We start from the raw sequence: 22,868 nt of genomic DNA, 5'->3' as shown, positions 1-22,868 counted from the left end.
TCACGGTGGTCCAGCGAAACGGGCTGGCAACTGGTACTGCGCAGACCCTTCCCGGACAGCGGCGGGCTAGAGCCCGACCGAGCGGCACAGAAAAAGGCCGAGCAGCATCGACGGGGGAGAGAGAGAAGGCAGAGCGCACAGGGCGCAGCCGGTGTTCAGGGCCGAGCGGCGTCAACGGGGGAGAGAGACGAGAGAGAGCAGAGCACAGCCGGTGTTGAAGGGCCGAGCAGCGTCAACGGGGGAGAGAGGCGCGCAGGAAAACGTGAGGCGCTGCCATTGCCACGAGGACCACAGAGAGCAGCATTGGCAGCAGCGCAGGAGCAGCGCGCGAAACCCACAGGGCGTCGCCATTTGCCACGAGGACCGCCAAGAGCGGCGTTGGCAGCAGCGCGGGAGACGCCATTTTAAGCCGCAGCGGGGAAGAAAGGAAAGCGCGGGAGACGCCATTTTAAGCCAGTCTAACCACACCCAAAAATGCCGAAGAGTGGCAGTATCACAGCGTTCGCCAATGAAGTCGAAGATTGGACGACATATGTCGAACGCATAGAAGTATACTGCAAGGCGAATGAAGTGCCAGATGACAAGAAAGCACTGGTATTGTTGAATTCAATGGGTGCAAAAACGTATGGCTTACTACGAAACCTAGTAACCCCAGAGAAGCCAGTAGAAAAGGATTTTGAAAACATTGTGTCAATCCTACAGGACCACTTAAACCCCACACCGCTGCTGATAGCAGAAAGATTTAAGTTTCACAAAAGGAACCAGCATAAAGATGAAAGTAATGCTGAGTACTTAACGGAACTGTGCAAGCTATCGAAACGCTGCCAGTTTGGAACGGGACTAGCAGATACTTTAAGGGACAAGTTTGTGTGTGGGCTTCAAAGTGAAGGAACCCAGAAACGGCTTCTATCAGAAAAGGATCTTACGCTGGACAAGGCTTTCAGCATTGCAGTATCACACGAAGCAGCAGCACGGGGCGCTGCAGAGATACAATGGAGACCGCAAGAATATGGCACAAATGAAATGTCATACGGAACAGTGAAGTGCTATCGCTGCGGCAGAACAACACACGACCATAATGATTGCTGGTTCAAGGACAAAGTGTGCAGACAGTGTGGAAAAGTAGGACACATAGCAAGAGTCTGCAGGTTGGGAAAGAAAACCAGCAGCAAGAAATCTCCACAGGAGAAGTACAAGAAGGTACATAAGGTGACGGAGAGTAGTTCAGATGAACAGAAGAGTGATACAGACTCCAGAAGCAAGGAGCTGGGTTGTCTGAAACTACATAATGTGATCAAAACGGAGGATCACCAAACTATCTGGGTCACGCAGATCAGCCCTAACATTCATTAAACCGAAGGGACTACAAGCGGCTATTCTCACATATACTCTTGAGAGATACAAAGATTGTCTTGAAGACGTACACGGGGCAAAAAAGTCTACCCCAAAGGGAAAAATAAGGGTGAACGTTATATATAACGGCAAGGAAACACCAAAAATGGACCTATATGTATTGCCAGATGGAGGACCACCACTACTAGGACGTGAATGGATCCGGAAGATACAGCTAGATTGGCATTCCATACAAGCACTGACTGTAGATGCCAAAAAGGATGACGACGTCACACCTGGACGACTGTCAAAAATGCTAACTGACGCACAAGAAGTGTTCCAGCAGGGACTCGGAACACTAAAAGGCATAACAGCGACGATCAAAATAGAGGAAAATGCAAGCCCAAAGTTTTTAAGGCCAGACCGGTACCTTATGCGATCCGCCCAGCCGTCGAAGCAGAGCTGGAAGGTTTGGAACGTTCAGGAGTACTGTCCAAAGTGGACTGGAGCGAGTGGGCTACACCCATCGTTCCTGTAGTGAAGAGGACATTGAGTAATACGCCTGGGGAACCAAAGAAGGTTCGCATCTGTGGGGACTTTAAGGTGACAGTGAACCCAGTCCTTCACACTGTACAATATCCGCTTCCGCGGATTGAAGATATTTTCACCTCGCTATCTGGAGGGAAACGCTTCACTAAGATTGATCTGGCCCAGGCGTACCTGCAAATGGAGGTAGAAGAAGCCTCGAAACAGTACCTTACGATCAACACTCATAAAGGTCTCTACCAATACAACCGGCTGGTGTTCGGGGTAGCATCAGCTCCGGCTATTTGGCAAAGGGCAATGGAACAAGTCCTGCAAGGGATTCCAGGGACCCAGTGTTATTTGGACGACATCCTGGTCACGGGCGAAAATGACAGTGATCATCTCGCCAACCTGGAGCAGGTGTTCACGAGATTGAAGGAATATGGGCTCCGAGCTAATCGCCACAAATGTGAGTTTTTCCAGAAGCAGATCTCGTATTGTGGCCACATTATTGATAAAGAGGGGTTACATAAGTCCCCTGAAAAGATTGAGGCAGTAGCCAAGGCTCCAGCACCGGAAAATGTGTCACAACTGAGGTCGTTCCTCGGGCTAGTGAACTACTACCATAAGTTCTTGCCGAATTTGTCTACCGTACTACACCCACTGAACACCCTACTGCAAACGGGGGTACCATGGAAGTGGAGTGACGAATGTAAATGAGCTTTCCAGAAGAGCAAAGCATTGATCACATCAAAAGAGGTGTTGGCTCATTTCAACCCAGCACTACCAATTCGGTTGGCGTGTGATGCATCACCCTATGGTATTGGAGCGGCACTGTCGCACAAATTCCCGACGGCTCGGAGAGGCCAGTAGCCTTTGCGTCTTGGTCACTAACCTCAGCCGAGCGTAACTACGCCCAGATTGACAGGGAGGCCCTCAGCCTAGTGTGGTGAGTGAAAAAGTTCAATCACTATCTGCACGGGCAGAAGTTCACCTTGCTGACTGACCACCAACCACTTGTCTCCATCTTTAATCCAAAGAAGGGCGTTTCGGTGATGACTGCGCAACGGCTACAAAGATGGTCCCTTTTTCTAGGGGCGCACCAATATGAAATTGAGTATAAGGGCACGAAACAGCATGGAAACGCTGATGGGCTATCACGCCTGCCACTGCTTACTGCGGAGGAAGCACCAGCAGTGGATCCTGTCGAAATATTTCATTCGACTATAATTGAATGCTTGCCAGTAACTAACGCTGGTATAGAGAAGGAGACCCGAAATGACCCGACACTGTCTCGGGTATATGATTTGATGGTGAAGGGATGGCCAGCACATGGTGACTCACTGTTGCCAGCATTCTCATCCAGAAGAGAACAGCTGTCAGTATGCCAGGGGACCTTGATGTGTTGATCCCGAGTGGTAATTCCACCCAAGTTAAGGGAGAGAGTGCTCAATGAGCTTCATGAAGGTCATCTGAGAGGGGTGAAAATGAAAAGCCTTGCTAGGGCTTATGTGTGGTGGCCGGGGATCGATCAGCAAATCAAGGACCTGACAAAGAGCTGCTCAGGATGCCAGAAGTTCCAAAATGCACCACCACATGCCCCTCTACACCCATGGGAGTGGCCCTCATCTCCATGCCAACGGGTGCATATTGATTTTGCTGGTCCATTCATGGACTCAATGTTTTTAATAGCCGTGGATACGCACTCGAAATGGCCTGAGGTGATCAAAATGTCCTCCACCACCACGGAGAAAACTATTGCAGTCCTATGGACCATTTTTGCCAGGAACGGCTTGCCAGAGCAGATTTGCTCTGATAACGGACCACAGTTTGTGTCTGAAGAGTTTCGAAGATTTATGAAAAGGAATGGGGTAAGGCATTACACATCCGCCCCGTATCATCCAGCCACAAATGGATTGGCTGAGAGGTTCGTACAAACCTTTTAAAACGCAGTAAAGGCCACGTGCGATGACGACATTTCACTGCAACATAAGGTGGACAATTTCCTGTTAGCCTACAGAAATGTGACACATGCAGTCACCAACCAGGCCCCGGCCATGATGTTCTTTAACCGAAGGCTGAGATCTCGTCTGGATTTGCTCAGACCAAATGTACGAAGAGATGTTGAGAGTAAGCAATTCCAGCACATCAATGAGAAGCCGACAAGGAGCTTCAATGTAGGGCAACCAGTCTTGGCCCGCGACTACCGAACAGAGAAATGGCAACCAGGAACGATATGCACATGGCAGGGGCCACTAATGTACACAGTGGATGTTGGGGAGAACATTGTGAGACGCCATGCTGACCAGATCCTAGAGTCACAGGAACGAGTCAACCCCATGTCTCGGCCATACGTACCTGGTGAGGAACCCGACGTACAGGTCGCATCTACCTCAGAAACAATAGCATTGGAAGCTGATCAATCAACTGACGACAGGGTGCTAGAATCGCCTCCGCACCAAGAGCGAGACACTTGGGAAAGGCATTATCCAGAAAGAATCAGGAAGCCTCCCCCAGAGACTGAATATATGAATGGACTATTTTCATATAACATTGTATATTAAAAATGTTAATTGTTAAACGAGTATTATGGTACTGTTAATCTAAAAGGGGAGGAATTGTAATGTATGTAATGTATATATACCTTAAGGGAGAGAACTACTTTTTACAGCTCCTGTATACTGTAGTACCGGCAGTGACCACACTTGTATATAAACCCTGAGTAGTGATCTGTACAGTTAGTTCTAGAGTAACCCTCATTCAGTAAACACCTGTTCAATCGTTCCCTGCAGTCTGTTGTCTGATTATTGAAGGACACAACATTAAGATACACGGACATAACAACAGTATGCAACTGAGTCACAGAGAGCAGAAAGATGCCAAGTTCAAGTCCTTGTCTTAGCAAAAGTGGTGGTAAGGGTGCTATAATTGACCACAGTCCTCCAGGGCTAGGGAGGGGTAAATACCTCATAGAATCATAGAAAGTTACAGCACGGAAGGAAGCCATTTCGGCCCATCGTGTCCGCGCCGGCCAACAAAGAGCTATCCAGCCTAATCCCACTTCCCGGCTCTTGGTTCGTAGCCTGCAGGTTAGAGCATCCCAAGTGCACATCCAAGTACTTTTTAAATGTGGTTAGGGTTCCTGCCTCTACCACCCTTTCAGGCAGTGAGTTCCCGACCCCCACAACCCTCTGGGTGAAGAAATTTCCCCTCAAATCCACCAATTACTTTAAATTTGTGCCCCCTGGTTTTTGACCCCTCTGCTAAGGGAAATAGATCCTTTCTATCCACTTTATCTAGGCCCCTCATAATTTTATACACCTCAATAAGGTCTCCCCTCAGCCTCCTCTGTTCCAAGGAAAACAGACCCAGCCTATCCAGTCTTTCCTCATAGCTAAGATTCTCTACTCCCAGCAACATCCTTGTAAATCTCCTCTGTACCCTCTCCAGTGCAATCACATCTTTCCTGTAATGTGGTGACCAGAACTGCATGCAGTACTCTAGCTGAGGCCTAACTAGTGTTTTATACAGTTGAAGCATAACCCCACTGCTCCTGTATTCTATGCCACGGCTAATAAAGGCAAGCATTCCGTATGCCTTCTTAACCACCTTATCTACCTGGCCTGCTACCTTCAGGGATCTGTGGACATGCACTCCAAGGTCCCTTTGTTCCTCTACACTACTCAGTGTCCTACCATTTAATGTGCATTCCCTTTCCTTGTTAGCCCTCCCCAAATGCATTACCTCACACTTCTCCGGATTGAATTCCATTTGCCACTGTTCTGCCCACCTGACCAATTTATTGATATCTTCCTGCAGTCTACAGCTTCCTTCTTCAGTATCAACCACACAGCCGATTTTAGTATCATCTGCAAACTTCTTAATCATACCCCCTATATTCAAGTCTAGATCATTGATATGTACCATGATGTGCCTCAATGAATCCGAGACTCGACGTTAACGGAGCAAAGCAAGGCTTTTATTAACTCAGAAAGTAATACACATTGGAGAAGTGTCTCTCATCCAGAGATCTGCTGTACTGCTGTGAGACACGCTGGGGCTTGCTTAAGTAGGGGCCAGGTATGGGCGGAGCCCTACACACAATAAAATACAGGTAAGGAAATGAAACTGAAACTAAACTAAACACAGGGAATACAGTGCCTGATGAATGGCATATTTCATCACATACCACATAAAGCAAGGGACCTAGTACTGAGCCCTGCAGAACCCCACTGGAAACAGCCTTCTGTTGAGTCTGTGTTTTCAAATGTAGTTATGCTGAATAACTGGACACAGACTACAGAAATAATTAAACAGGTCTTTAGCAATTGAGGGTCAGGGCTGAACTGGAATACACTTTGTTCCACAGGGTTTATATACCGGTGTGGTCACCACCGGTACTACAATGTACAGGAGCCATCAAAAAGTAGTCCATCACCTTAAGGTATCCTCTTAAGGTGGTACAGGTTACATACACTACAATTCCTCCCCTTTTAGCTTAACAGTGTACACCCCAATTTAAACATTACATGGATAACATATATACAACTTTCACCCAAAACTGTTCAAAGATTCAGCCTCTGAGGAGGCCTCCTGATCCGGGCCAGATAACGCCTTTCAGGGGTCTCTGGTTCTCGTTGCTGGGGTGACTCATCCATTTGATCTCCTATGGATTGAACATCATCATGTACGTTCGAGTCTGAGGTAGATGCTACAGGCTCAATAACTTCTTCAACTGGTGTCTCTGCCGTAGACATGGGGTCGACCCTTGTTCTCGATTCCACAAGTTGGTCAGCATGACGTCATATTATGTTCTCTCCAACGTCTACCATGTACATCAAGGGTCCTTGTCGGGCACGAATTGTTCCGGATTGCCATTTATCATTCCTATAGTCCCTGGCCAACACTGGTTGTCCTATTTCGAAACTCCGAGTGGCCTTGTTATTTACGTGCTGGAATTGCTTGTTTTCGACTTCCCTACGCACATTGGGTTTTAACAAATCCAACCGGGACCGCAACCTCCTGTTATAGAACATTATGACAGGGCTTTGATTTGTCACTGCATGCGTGGCGTTTCGATATGCCATCAGGAAATTGTCCACCTTGTGTTGTAGTGGAATATGATCTTTGCTCATGGCCTTTATCGCTTTTTTGAACGTTTGTACAAATCTCTCGGCCAACCCATTTGTAGCCGGATGATATGGGGCAGATGTATAGTGTTTCACCCTATTCTTTTTCATGAATTTCTGGAATTCTTCTGACACGAACTGTGGTCCGTTGTCTGAACATATTTGTTCCGGCAACCCATTCCTTGCAAATATGGTTCTTAGAACTGCGATCGTCTTTTCCGAGGTAGTGGTCGACATCTTAATCACTTCTGGCCATTTAGAATGTGCATCTACTGCTATCAAAAACATGGAATCCATGAATGGACCTGCAAAATCGATATGCACACGTTGCCATGGGGTTGAAGGCCGTTCCCATGGATGCAGCGGTGCAATTGGAGGTGCGTTTTGAACTTTTTGGCACCCTGAGCAGCTTTTAGTCAGATCCTCTATTTGTTTGTCGATACCTTTCAGTGTTCCCAGTCCCTGTTGGAACACCTCCTTAGCATCGTCCAATATTTTGGACAGTCGTTTAGGTTTGACATCGTCCTCTTTACAGGAATCTACAGTCAGTGCTTGTATGGAATGCCAGTCCACATTTATTCTCCGGATCCATTCCCGTCCCAGTAGTGGCGGACCTCCATCAGGTAACACATACAAGTCCATTTCCTGACTTTCTTTACCATTGTAGACCACATTTACTTTTATCTTTCCGATGGGGTACACTATTTGCCCCGTGTATGTTTTCAATACAATCTCCGTATCCCTCAGGGGAATGTGCGAGAATAACCTTTTGTAATCTTGCTTATTCATGACCGTCAATGCCGATCCAGTGTCCAATTCCATCTTCACTTGGACTCCTGCTATCCGAAGCATGACCCAGATAGTTTGGTGGTCTGCTGTGTTACCCACATTATGTATTTTTAGACAACCCAGTTCCTTACTGCTGGAGTCTGAATCCATCTTCTGTTCATCCGAACTGTTCTCCGTCACCTTGTGTACTTTTTTGTACTTCTCCTGCGGCGACTTTTTGCTGCTGGTCTTCTTTCCTGACCGGCATACTCTCGCTATGTGACCAAGTTTGCCACATTGCCTGCATTCTTTATCTTTGAACCAGCACTGGTTCTGGTCATGCGTTGTCCTTCCACAACGATAGCACTTTACTGCGCCCAATGCCATTTCATTGGTGCTGAATTCCAATGGCCTTTGCTGTATCTCTGCAGTGCCTCGTGCTGCTGCCTCGTGCGATGCTGCAATGCTGAAAGCTTTGTCCAGCGTAAGATCCTTCTCCTCTAGCAGTTGCTTCTGGGTTCCTTCCCTTAGGAGCCCACACACAAACTTATCTCTCAGTGCGTCTGCTAGTCCTGTACCGAACTGACAGTACTTTGATAACTTGCGCAGTTCGATTAAGAATTCAGCGTTGCTTTCCTCTTTAAGTTGAATTCTTTTGTAGAATTTAAATCGTTCCGCTATCAGCAGCGGCGTGGGGTTTAAATGCTCTTGCAGGATAGTAACAATATCCGCGAAACTCTTTCCTACCAGTTTATCTGGTGTTACAAGGTTTCTTAATAACCCATACGTCTTCGCACCCATTGAGTTTAATAGGGTTAGTGCTTTCTTATCCTCCAGTACCTCATTCGTTGTACAGTAAACTTCGACGCGTTCCACATAAGTGGCCCAATCTTCCACATCGCTATCAAAAGCAGTGATGGTACCCGTTTTTGGCATCCTTGTTGAGTTTCCTTTCCTTCGGATATGATTATTATTTTATTTATTTATTTTTTTCAAAATGGCGGCTTCCCGCGCTTGACGGCTTTTCCCGCGCGTGTCTTCTTCCCCCGCTGACTCAAAATGGCGATTACCGCGCTGTTGCCGTTCTCGCCTCCCAGCGGTCCTTTATTTTCCCCTACGCTGCTGCTCTTGTTCCCCGCCGCTCCCGCGGTCCTTGTGGACATAAACGCTTTTCTGGCTGCTGCGCGTCTCTGCCCCGATTGCAGTCCGGCTCCTGACACCGGCTGCGGTCGTGTTCTCCGCCCTTTTCGTCGTTTCCCTCCCCTTCTCTTACTGACAACTCGGCCGACTTCCCCCCCATGCCACTCGATCGGGCTTACCCGCCGCTGTCGTCGAAGGGATGTTCACTGATGTTTGCCTTCGTGGCCAGAAACCAACCCGGGTTCCCGATTGCCTCCCGTGCGATGCAGTGCCCAGCAGGATGTTGAGGGTGGATGTCCTTGATCGACGCCCGTTTCAGAGGCGAAGCTTCCTTTGATGCAACTGCCGCTAGGTAAGATCAGACTCGTCGTCACTGTTGAGTCTGTGTTTTCAAATGTAGTTATGCTGAATAACTGGACACAGACTACAGAAATAATTAAACAGGTCTTTAGTAATTGAGGGTCAGGGCTGAACTGGAATATACTTTGCTCCACAGGGTTTTTATACCAGTGTGATCACCACCGGTACTACAATGTACAGGAGCCATCAAAAAGTAGTCCATCACCTTAAGGTATCCTCTTAAGGTGGTACAGGTTACATACACTACACCTTCCAGTCACAAAAACACCTATCAACCATTACCCTCTGCTTCCTGTCTCTGAGCCAGTTTTGAATCCAACTTGACACTTTGCCCTGGATCCCATGGGCTTTTAACTTCGTGACCAGTCTGCCATGTGGAACCTTATCAAAAGCCTTGCTAAAGTCCATATACACTACATCAAACGCATTACCCTCATCCACTCTCCTTATTACCTCCTCAAAAAATTCAATCAAGTTTGTCAGACAAATCCGTACTGACTATCCTTGATGAATCCGCGTCTTTCTAAATGAAGATTTATCCTGTCCTTCAGAATTCTTTCCAATAATTTTCCCACCACCGAGGTTAAGCTGTCTGGCCTGTAATTACTCAGTCTATCCTTTTCTCCCTTTTTAAACAAGGGTACCACATTAGCAGTCCTCCAGTCCTCCGGCACCACACCTGAAGCCAGAGAGGATTGAAAAATGATGGTCAGGGCGTCTGCTATTTCCTCTTTTGCTTCGCTTAACAACCTGGGATACATTTCATCGGGGCCTGGGGATTTATCCACTTTTAAAGCTGCTAAACCCCTTAATACTTCCTCTCTCACTATGTTTATTTCATCTAATATTTCACACTCCTCCCGCCTGATAGTAATGTCTGCTTCGCCCCTCTCCTCTGTGAAAACAGACACAAAGTATTCATTAAGAACCCTACCGATGTCTCCCGCCTCCACACACAGATTACCCTCATGATCTCTAATAGGCCCTACCCTTTCTTTAGTTATCCTCTTACCCTTAATATATTTATAAAACATCTGAAAGCGTTCTCCATTCCTAGTTGCTGTCCACTGACCAGAATGCGGCAAGTACATGGATGTTGAGATCAGGTGACGGCACAATGTGGCTTGAAATGTGCTGCTCCCTACGGACAAATAGTCTTCTGACAGTCACCGTTTAGGGGCACACATGATAAATGGGCACTTGATCAAGTTGCAGAAGAGTGGCAAGCAACCAGGAAACCATCACCTAGCATAACTCAGTGGGGTGTAAATCTGTCCTGCACAGTAGCGCAAAACGGACGGTAGCCAATCGGCAGCCCTTTTTACACTCTGCCCAATTTCCTTTTCCATTGAAGCCAATGGACAGGAAAATTGGGTGGAGTGCAAAGCAGGCTGCCGATTGGCTACTGCCGATCTTGTGCTACCGCCCAAGGTGAATTTATACCTCAGTGTCTTCAAGAGAAGAATGGTGGAGAAACCCAAAGCAAAACACGCCTGGCAACATTTCAGCCATTGTGGACAAGCCCCAACTCATCATCACTCTCACCACTCACTTTAATTATACAAAAGTAATAAGCTCGATGTAAAGTACTGTATTAGAAAACTGTTTGGTAAGAATAAATGTTTTTACTTTGAGGTCAAAATGGCTGGACTACCCATTTGTAAAATAAATCAGTATCTCAAGACTTGCATTCATGTAAAGTCCATCTATTTGGATTCATCACTATTAGTGGGAAAATCCTGTTCCTGATATTGATAGCGGAAACTTAATATGCAGTCGCTTATAACCACCAGAAATTCCTAAATGGGCCCCTTTAAAGAAACAATACCGGCTTCAATACAATGGAGGGACAAAGCAACCAATCAAAATCTAATTCTAGATTCTTGGCTGTTTTCCTCTGGATTATCCCCAGGGCTCAGCCACAGGCTGATACGAATACTTTCTCACTGATTGAAGTCTTCTCTCTACCAGATTCAAAATGTATTTTATTAAATTGGAAATTAGCTCAGGCCCTAGCTTTTTCCCAGTGGTGCAATGTTTGTGTGGATATTGTTGATTTGAAAAACTGATTCTTTCCAACAGAAACCTAAACCTGATCAGTATGTCCATGTTTAACACTTTATAGAACCTTAGTCTGGATTGAAAGAACTCATTTTCACCTTCACATTCTATAGAAAAACACAGCTGCATAGAAATTTGCGTGTACAAATATAGTAAATTATGTGAATATCACTACTGGCATCCTATAATATGGAAATCCCATTTATTTACTTGTGTTAGTTTTGATTATCAGTTTAAAAATGCCAGTGAAAATACAGTGCAAGGAAATATAAAATCAGTAGCAGTCAAGGCAGATAGGAACTTCCTGAAGTAAAACAAAGGGAAATTTCAGAGACAAGAGTGTCAGAGAACCAGGATATGGCCATAGGGAAAATGCTGACACAGACTGATTGGACCGAATGGCCAGTTCCCACGTTGTAATTTCTATGTACGTCTGTGTGCACTGGATCAATTTAAAATAATATGTAAAGAACTGTAAGAAGCAAAAGTATAGAAAGGTTCACCAAGAACAGAGCAAATAGCTACCACTTAGTTTTTGAAGTCAACATTTAACAGGTTGCAGTTGGATATAACCTAAGGTTCTGTCTCCTCACCCACAATGTCAAGCTCTCGAGACTATACTCCATGATATGCTGGACATGATCCTTCAATCAAACTACATTAATCTGCCTTTGTAAACACCTGAGCACAGGCATAGGAACTGTCCCCAGACACCTGAATTCATGATACCATTGGAAAGCAGTTTCACCAGACAGCACCAAAGCTCTGAAGGTTCCTACCTCAAGGCATATGGCCAATAGTAATTGAGTTAGCAATAATCAAATCATTACAAAAGTCATCAAAGCAGTTCAGGAAATTATAGGATCAACAAAGATATATATTTAGGAAATTTGTTAAATTGAAGATTCCTAAAGTCCTGGTCTTGGAATGTATCCAAGTACCAAAGGATCCATAGGATGAATATGTCAGTCTTCATTCAGTAGTAGCGCTCTTGACTCTGATTCAGAAGGTCATGGATTCAAGCGCCACTCATGAGTCTTAACGTAATTTAGGCTGACACTTCAGTGCAGTACTGAGGGAGTGCTGCATTGTTGGAGGTACTGCCTTTTGGATGAAATGTTACACCGAGACCCCATCTGCTCTCTCAGGTGGATGTAAAAGATCCCATGGCACTATTTTGAAGAAGAGCAGGGGAGTTCTCCTAGTGTCCTGGCTAATATTTATCCCTCAACCAACATCACTAAAACAGATTATCTGGTCATTTACCTCATTGCTGTTTCTGGAACCTTGCTGAGTGCAAATGGGCTGCCGCGATTCCCTACATTACAACAGTAACTGCACTTCAAAAGAACTTTGTTATCTGTAAAGCACTTTGGGGCATCCTGAGATCACGAAAGGCGCTACATAAATGCCAGTTCTTTTCTTTCTTTAGGAATCAATGGGCACTCCAGGTGAAACTTTCCATAGCTCCTTAGATATGGGATAGTGAAGGGGGAAATATTAGAAAATTGGAATTTATATAATAAATGTTATCTCAATCCTCAAAGGGAGAGATGCTAACATGAGAAATGCAAGACAGCCAGCCGGACATCCATATAAATTAGGTGCAGTTGATTACCGAGTGGGATCGAGAGAAATCAAAGGCTAATGAAAAAGAAGCCAAGCCTTATAAACATAGATTTTTTTCCATGATGCAACCAAGTAGGTGGATAAAGGAAATTCAGTTGATATCGTGTACCTCGAGTGCCAACAAGCTGTTCAGAAAGTTCCTCACAAAACGTTTTACAGAATCAATAGTGAAGTGTCAATTTGGCAAAAAATGGCTTGCTAATAGAAAGCAGAGAGTAATAACGAATGTGAGTAGTTCCAGCTGGGTAACAGTGACTTGTGGGATCCCTCAGGGATTAGTCCTGGGACACTCTGTTCTTTGTATTTATTAACACCAATGAAGAGGTAGTAAATAGAGTGTCTGAATTTATTGATGATACTACATTGATGGGAGTAAGATGAGCTGCAGCAAAGGCTAATACGATTAATATTTCAGGAGAGTTCATTTTAAGACAATGAGGGTAGAACTGAAAAAAAAATCATTTATCGAACAACATTAGGTGGGAAACTCAAAGGAAAACACCACAGAGAGTGTAAACTCCAGATTATATCCACAAGCAAGCAGGGAGATATCAATAAACAGACCTAAGTGGTTAGACATGGCAATTAAAGTAAGCATAAAGAAAGGGCAAAAATGTTTCAAAAGATTTAAGGAAATAAGGAAGACGAATTATTAGTAATTGAACAGAGGAACTTGAAAAACCAAACAGACAGGCATAGCAACGTAGATTACTTGGAAGTGTTGTCAGTAGGCATCATATTTAAGAATAAGGGGCCCCTAGTGAAGGAGCTGAGAGAGATATTACAGGGAAGCTAACAGCATGTATGACAAAGGTTTTAAAATAATTGCTTTCATTATAATTGTGATATTGATAGTTTTCCTAGACAAAAAACTGTAAGGAACGTATCCAAATTCATGGAGGAAAGAGTGGTAAGCAAGAAACAAGAAACTAAAGTACTATAAGTTGGTTAAAATGTTAAGCCTAAATTGCGTTACTCTGGCTGCTTCCAGACATCTGATTGCTCAATGGGAGCCATGTAACCAGCCAATCTTGTATATGATTGGCTCAGGCTAGCCGCATGACCATTAATATATTATCAGTCATGTGGGTGCCAGAGACCAAGCCCGTGTGCTCTTGGTCCAGCTCTCACTTTGCAGCCAACCTGTTTCCTTCCTCCAGGCACAGTTCCAAGTTTGTCATTCCCTCCCAACACAGGCTCATACCAAAAGAATTCATTTCCCTATTTGGTCATTCATAATGGCTCTTATCTTGACTTTCACTTATTAATATTTTTTGCTTACATTTTTCTAGGTTTCAAAGAAGCTAGCCACAGAGATTCCACTGCAAAAGCACAAGCCTCCTTGTATCTCCCGGAAACCCCAGTTTCAAGCATGGTCCTGCGGTAATTTCAGTTCCAACGTCATCACAGTGTTATGTAAGTTCAGACAGATACGGAGAGTGGGTTTTGAGTGATTACTGGTAGATTTGTTTTGTCCCGTGGCAGTCAGCTTCGAGTTTCACCACAAATCCTGCATTTTTAGTGTGTAAAAACATTTTGCCTTTACCCATATTTAGAGCCTCTACTTAAATACATTTTTTAAAAATTGTGCAGCACACTGCAAATTAATAATTAACTGGTGGGGGTAGTTACTAAAATAAACATTTCATTTTCATAACATTTATTTCACTGCCTCAGATCAAACAGTAATATGCTAAGTTACCGATCATAGATAAGGTCTTAATTGTTCTTTGAATGCAGGTCAACCTCCACATATGATAAACACTTGCACATCAAATGGAAGAAAAACACCCACTGGAGACATTGCAGGCTAGAAATTCTGATCAATAAAGTTCAAATACAAATTCTCAATGCACTCATACTATATTCCAGTATGCACTATTTTTATACAGGTGTTAACCTGTTTTTTCATACAAACTTTACTGAGCATAATCTCTACTGTTTAAGAGACACAGAGGCCGGAATCTTCCAGGGGGTCAGCAGGCAGGATCGACAGTGGGTTGAGTGGGAAATTTGTTTTTTTTTAAAGCGGGTCAGGACCCCATTGTTAACCCTCCGCAATGCACCTTTCCCAATGTCGGGTCTGTCAGCACTGAGCAGACCCGACAGGCAGCGGTGGGCGACCCAATTAAACTCATTACCATCTAGTTGACAGATCATTAACAGGCTTTTTTAACTTACCTTTTCACTTTAACTTACTGGCCATGGGAACCACACTGTTTGGGGACCCCGGCTGTCAATCTGAGGTGGGAGTTCAGTGGCCATTGCTCCAGCTGATTACTTGACAGCTTAAAATGTACAGTAAAAGCTCCCACCTGACAGATCATCACTTTCCTCAGCCACAAGTTGTTTCTCGGTCCATTTCCAGCACAGATTGTGCAGGCTTTCCACTTTCCACTCTTACCTCATTGGAAGAACTCTCTCACCATTGACAGAATGCTTCTGTCATCGCTACTTCACCTGCCATCTATTCCATCAATATGAGTGCCCTTTATACGGTCTCACCTTGGTCCTCAGAATCCAACCATGTTCAGCCCCAACATCAGGCACACCAGCAGCACCAACAACAACACCAACCTTCTCCGCAATCACCTGATGCCGCACAGGGCATCAGCACCCGAGCACATTGCTGCCCGGGAGGCCAGGGATGGCCTCAACATGGCCAGATTTAGTTAACTTTATGCTGTACACTCATATGGCTGTGACATGATGTGCTAGGTTGGCACCACCCCACACCAACACCACAAAGCATCCCTACAATGCCCAAGTCATTCCTTTCACACACATCACCATTGCGGGGGTTGCCGTTATGTCTCACCATTCACTGCAACTCACTAAGCCACTTCCAAAGAACAGAAAGTGTTAAAAATAAAGGTTTCAATGTTTGACACCACATTACCAGAAAATTTACATGAACATTGCATAAAACACCCAAGTGGCTACCCTTGTGTGTTGTTAGTTGGTATGATTGCACTAGGATGAGGGTGAGTCTGAGGGGTGGCTTGTGAGATAGGGATGTGATAATGTAGATAGAGAGGGATGGGTGGAGGTGCAAGGTAAGTTGGTATAAGAATGTGCAGGGTTAGGGTAGGGAAGGTAGAGTGATGGGGATGTGATGAGAGGCACAGCAGGATGAAGGTGAATGTGGCTTTGTACTAACGTTTCATAATCTAATGAGATCATTGAAAGGTTTGCACCACTGCATCCAGGTCCTCCTGACCACATCCCTGCTTGTGACTTCCTCTGCAATGTGCCAGCAGGCTGTGTTGATCTCCTGCGGAGGTCTCTTCCACCCATTGGAAGAGAAGAGGACCTCCCTGTATAAGATAAGATAAGATAAGATAAGAAATAGGAGCAGGAGTAGGCCATTTGGCCCTTCGAGCCTGCTCTGCCATTCAATGAGATCATGGCTGATCTTCTGCCTCAACTCCATTCAACGGCCCTATCACCATATCCCTTGATGCCTTTACTAGTCAGAAATCTATTGACTTCTGTTTTGAATATGCCCAATGACTGAGCCTCCACAGCCCTCTGGGGTAAAAAATTCCAACGATTCACCACCCTCTGTGTGAAGAAATTTCTTCTCATCTCAGTCCTGAATGGCATTCCCTTTATCCTGAGGCTGTGTCCCTTGGTTCTGGACTCCCCAGCCAAGGGAAACATTCTCTCAGCATCCACGCTATCAAGCCTTGTAATAATTTTGTATGCTTCAATGAGATTCCCCCTCACTCTTCTGAATTCAAGAGAATACAGGCCTAGTTTACTCAATCTCTTCTCAGACGACAGTCCCGTCATCCCAGGAATCAACCTCGTCAACCTTCGTTGCACTCCCTCTATGGCAAGTATATCCTTCCTTAGGTAAGGAGACCAAAATTGTACACAGTACTCAAGGAAATAATGCATAATTTGCAACAAACTGCTCTAGGGCATAAAAACCCAAAAGGAAAAGTGATCCAACCATGGCTAACAAAAGAAATTAAAGCTAGTATTAAGTCAAAAGAGGAAGCTTATAAAGTTGCCAGAAAAAGCAGTCAGCCTGAGGATTGGGATCTTTTTAGAAATCAGGAAAAGGGGACCAAGAACTTGATGAAGAAAGGGACAATAGAATATGAGCACAAACTAGCAAAATATAGAAACAGATTGTAAAAGCTTCTATATGTATGTGAAAAGGAAAAGACTGGCGAAGGTAAATGTAGGTCCTTTACAGTCAGACGGGAGAATTTATAATGGGGAATGAGGAAATGGCTTAGAAATTAAATAAATACTTTGTTTCTGTCTTCACGGAGGAAGATACAAAAAAACCTCAAACGAGAAAACCAAGGGTGTGGCGAGAATGAGGAACTTAAAGAAATTATTAGTAAAAAAAAATCAGCACTAGCAAAATGAATGGGACTAAAAGTCGATAAATCCCGAGGACCGGATGACCTACATCCTAGGGTTTTGAAAGAGGTGGCCATTGGGATAGTGGACGCATTTGGTTGTCATCTTCCAAAATTCTATAGATTCTGGAATGGTTCCTGCAGATTGGAGGATAGCAAATGTAATCCCGCTATTTAAGGAAGGAGGGAGAGAGAAAACGGGGAACGACAGACCTGTTAGCCTCACATCAGTAGTTGGGGAAAATGCTGGAATCTGTTATAAAGGATGCAATGACTGGGCACTTAGAAACTAATAGTAAGATTGGGCAGAGTCAGCATGGATTTATGAAAGGGAAATCCTGTTTAATGATCCTAGTGGAGTTCTTTGAGGATGTAACTAATGGAGTAGATAAAGGGGAACCAGTAGATGTGTATTTGGATTTTCAGAAGGCCTTCGATAAGGTCCCACACAAGGTTGGTGAACAAAATTAGGACACATGGAATTGGGGGTAATATACTAGCATGGATTGAGAATTGGTTAACAGACAGAAAACAAAGAGTAGGGATAAACGGGTCTTTTTCAGGATGGCAGGCTGTGACTAGTGGGGTGCCGCAAGGATCGGTGCTTGGGCCCCAGCTATTCACAGTCCATATCAATGATTTGGATGAGGGGACTAAATGTAACATTTCCAAATTGCTCTGGCTCCCTCCATAAGCATATGGAGGGAGTCATGGGAGAACCTGGGTGCAGCCACGCACCTCTGTGCAGTGATTGTCAGTGTTTGTAGCACCTCAATGCTGTAGAACACTGACAGCACAAACATCGAACGAAAGTTGGCTGTGGTCCCTTGAAGGAAATCGGCTGATAATGCATCATGAATGACATCACCAAACCCGCTTCCTCTAATTGGACCGGGAAACGCGCTGGGCGGGCTTAACAAGCCCAATCAACGGAAAATCATTTTCCAGAGCGGATGGAGCCAGTAGCGGGGTTGGAACCCCCACCGAGGTAAGGAGAATCTCGGCCAGAGTGTTTCCACTTGTGGGGAAGAGCAAAACTAGAGGCCATCGATATAAGATAGTCACCAAGAAATAAAATAGGGAATTCAGCAGAAAATTCTTTACCCAGAGAGTGGTGAGATGAGAATGTGGAACTCGCTACCACAGGGAGTGGTTGAAGCGAATAGTATAGATGCATTTAAGGGGAGGCTAGACAAGCATATGAGCAGGAAAGGGAATAGAGGGTTATGCTGAGGAAAGATGGAATGAGGCTCGAGTGGAGCATAAATGCCGGCATGAACTGGTTGGGTTGAATGGCCTGTTTCTGTGCTGTATAGTCTATGTAATCCTATGTAAAGAGTTTGATGAAGTAACCTCAGTCTGATGGTTTTACCCATTTCTATTATAAGTAAGGCCAGCTTGTTTTGCATCACACCTGACCTAAGATAAACTTCTTTGTGGTTTGCAAAAGCATTTATTTGTGCATCTCTGGATGCAGGAGCTCCTGAACATGTGTAGACTCTGACTGTCCTCAGAGAGTAATCCTTCTGATTCTTGATGGAGACAACATAAAAGTGATTGTAGCCTTCCCTCGTTGTCTCCTTTGCTGAACCATCTGATGAGTCGTGGTCCAACTTGCCCAAAAGTAATTGAATGTGTTCTTCTAATGGCAAACTTGCTAGTATCAGGGGTGATAATAATGGTAGTTTACTGCTGGGGCACAGAGAAGTTAAGAATTGGAATTGCTTTCTTTGTGTGCTTTCTCTGTCCTCCTTAGATCTTTTAAAGCTCTGTTAGCAAATTCAAGAGGGAGCTGAATAGTCTTTTGGGGAAAGTGCAAATGAAAGAAATAAGAGATATAGGGGGAGAAATTCAGTATCGCCCCGTTTGGGGTGCGATTATCGGCCGGGCGCAAAGTTTAGCACCTGGCGCTAATTATCGCCTCTGACTACAAACTTGGCTTTTATCGCCTCTGGAGGTGATTGGAGTGCTAAATCAGGTGCTGCACACCTGTCTTAAGGCGCAAAGGCCGAGGAGCGAGGCGTTAACTCAGAGCGCAGGCGCAGCGCAGGTGATGTCAGTTAGCGATGGAACTCAGACACACTGGCGCCGGCCAGTTCTTAAAGGGGTGGGTTGATCTTGCTCTCCAGCCACACCCTGCTCATTGGAGCCTTGAATCTCGGCCTGGAGAGGCCTGTGACTACATTTTCTAGCCAAGGACTATGGAGAGGGTGAGAGAACGAGCTCAGTGCTTCAGCGAGCAGGCCTTGGAGGCTCTGGTTGGCGTGGTGGAGCACAGAAGATCAATACTCTACCCAGAGAGTGGCAGGAGACCTTTGCCGCGTGAGTACAGAAGTGTGTAGAGGGAGGTGGCACAGAGTGCCTCCTCCAGGAGCATGGTGCCCAGGACCAATATACAATGGCCCTGAAATTAGGATCGGGAGCTTGCCGCGCGTGCAAGCCCCCGATGTTCACTTACCCGGCGCGCTGACATTTTAATCCTGGCCCGCATTGCATTTCCTCTCACTGGCCCGCTTGAGGTCCTGCCGCGCTGTGCGTGCGTGACCCAGCGGCGTACTTAGTGCGATGAGCCGGCTGGGATCACGTGAGCACAGGGCAACCAATGGGAGGTTGCAAAAGTTCATTCATGAGTTTGACAGTAAGAGCTGTCAAACTCATGAAAACTCCTGGCCCCAAAACACTACTTAAACCTGAAAGAAAATTAAAAAAAACATTGCACTGATGTGCCATCAATAACTCAAAGACAAGGAGTTTAAAGGATTCAACTGAAGGCTTTTAATCGCTAAGAACATTGCAGGTCTTTCCACATCGGGTTCGTCTGATAGAATGACTCATACAGCTCTTGAGACCTTTATATGACAAAAGACAGGGGCGTAGCCAATACACACAATAGGAAAAAGGGGGCGGTACACACAATACAAAGCAGGTAAAACACAGGGGCTGATGAAGGCATATATTTCATCACATTCACCCCTTCTACAGATTTAGTCTGTCCGGGGGTGCGATAGTCCTTCCTGAACGTCGCAACAGTACCTCGGGTTCCGACCAGGAGTCCGTGGTGCCCTCCTGGGCATACCCATGTGTTGGGGGTGTTGCAGGTTCTTCTGGGGGTGGTGGTGATGGGTCGTTGTCGTTTCCTGCCGAGGCGAGGTCCTTTATGGACACGGTGTCCTCACGCCCATCGGCGTGCTTGACGTACGCGTACTGTGGGTTTGCGTGGAGTAGGTGTACTGCCTCCATGAGGGGATCCGTTTTGTGGCCCCTCACATGCTTCCGTAATAGGACTGTCCCTGGGGTGGAGAGCCACGAGGGTAGGGACACTCCTGAGGTTGATTTGCGGGGAAAAACAAACATCTTCTCGTGAGGAGTGGCGTTAGTAGCAGTACACAGTAGCGACCTTATCGAGTGGAGTACGTCTGGGAGGACCTCTTGCCAGCGGGAGGTGGGGAGGCCTTTAGACCTTAGTGCTAAGGTGACCGCCTTCCACACTGTCACGTTCTCCCTCTCCACTTGCCCATTACCCCGGGGGTTATAACTAGTGGTCCGACTCGTGGCTATCCCCTTCAACAGCAGGTATTGGCGCAGTTCGTCGCTCATGAACGACGCCCCCCTGTCAGTGTGGATGTAGTTAGGCGTGCCGAACGTGCAAAACAGGTTGCTGAGGCACTTGATGACCGTGGCACTGGTCATGTCTGGGCAGGGGTAGGCGAATGGGAAGCGGGAGTACTCGTCCACAATGTTGAGAAAGTACACATTGCGGTCAGTGGAGGGGAGTGGTCCCTTGAAATCTAAGCTCAGGCGCTCGAATGGCCGTGTAGCTTTGATCAGGTGGGCTCGGTCGGGCCTGAAAAAACGGGGCTTGCATTCCGCACAGGTGCGGCAGTCCCTGGTCATCGACCGGACCTCCTCGATAGAATAGGGGAGGTTACGGGATTTTATAAAGTGAAATAGCCGGGTGACCCCCGGGTGGCAGAGGCCATCGTGGAGGCCCTGTAGCCTGTCCCCCTGGATGCTAGCACACATCCCTCGTGATAGGGCGTCGGGGGATTCATTGAGGGCCCCTGGCCTATATATTATGTCGTACTCAAACGTGGAGAGTTCGATCCGCCACCTGAGAATTTTGTCGTTCTTGATCTTCCCCCTCTGTTTGTTGTTAAACATGAAGGCTACCGGCCGCTGGTCGGTAAGCAGGGTGAAGCGTTTGCCGGCTAGGTAGTGCCTCCAGTGCCGCACTGCCTCCACTATGGCCTGGGCCTCCTTCTCTACCGAGGAGTGCCTGATCTCGGGCCCTTGGAGGGTTCTTGAGAAAAAGGCTACGGGCCACCAATCCTGGTTGAGGGTGGCTGCTAAAGCGAAGTCGGACGCATCGCTTTCGACCTGGAAAGGGATGTTTTCGTCCACTGCCTGCAGCGCGGCCTTCTCAATGTCGTGTTTAATGCTGTTGAAGGCGGCGTGGGCCTCGGCCGTGAGCGGGAAGGACGTTGATTTCAGGAGGGGACGGGCCTTGTCAGAATAATTGGGGACCCATTGGGCGTAATAGGAGAAGAACCCCAGGCACCTTTTCAGGGCCTTGGGAGTGTTTGGTAGGGGTAGCTCCCGTAGGGGGCGCAATCGGTCGGGGTCCGGACCGATTTCCCTGTTTTCCACCACGCAGCCCAGGATACAGAGGCGCGTGGTGCTAAAGACACACTTATCCTCGTTGTAGGTGAGATTGAGTCTGAGGGCGGTTTTCAGAAATCTCGCGAGGTTCGAGTCGTAGTCTTGCTGGTCGTGGCCGCAGATGGTGACGTTGTCTAGGTATGGGTAGGTGGCTGTTAACTGGTTCTCATCGACCATGCGGTCCATCTCCCGCTGGAAGACCGAGACCCCATTCGTTACCCCAAAGGGGACTCTGAGGAAGTGGTAGAGGCGTCCGTTCGCCTCGAAGGCGGTGTTTGGATGGTCCTCCGGCCTAATAGGGAGCTGGTGGTATGCCGATTTTAGGTCGATGGTGGAAAACACCCGGTATTGCACAATTTGGTTAACCATATCCGCTATGCGGGGCAGAGGGTAGGCGTCTAGCTGGGTGTATAGATTAACCGTCTGGCTATAATCTATCACCATCCGCTTCTTTTCGCTACCCTTAACTACTACTACCTGGGTGCGCCACGGGCTGGTACTGCATTCAATGATACCCTCCCGCTTGAGCCTTTCTACTTCCGACGCAATGAACCGTCTATCCTCCCAGCTGTACCGTCTACTCTTGGTCGCTATGGGTCGACAGTTGGGTGCGAGGTTGGCGAACAGAGAGGGCGGTTTGACCTTCAGGGTAGCCAGACCGCACACTGTGAGGGGCGGCTGGGACCCACCGTAGGTAAGCGTGATACTTTGGTGGTGGCACTGGAAGTCCAGACCCAAGATCACGCTCACACAGAGATCTGGCATTATCAATAGTTTAAAATCTCTGTAATCAGTGCCTTTTACCGACAACATAACCGCGCAGAAACCTGTAATTTTTGAGGTATGCGTCTTATCAGCCATGGCGATTTTGCCCTGTGTGGGGACT

Source organism: Somniosus microcephalus, chromosome 4 (assembly GCF_052327205.1).
Source record: "Somniosus microcephalus isolate GS21.2 chromosome 4, FLI_Smic_1.0, whole genome shotgun sequence".
Classification (NCBI taxonomy): Eukaryota; Metazoa; Chordata; class Chondrichthyes; order Squaliformes; family Somniosidae; genus Somniosus; species Somniosus microcephalus.
The sequence above is the reverse complement of the archived record's forward strand: the minus strand, read 5'-3'. Positions refer to the sequence as shown.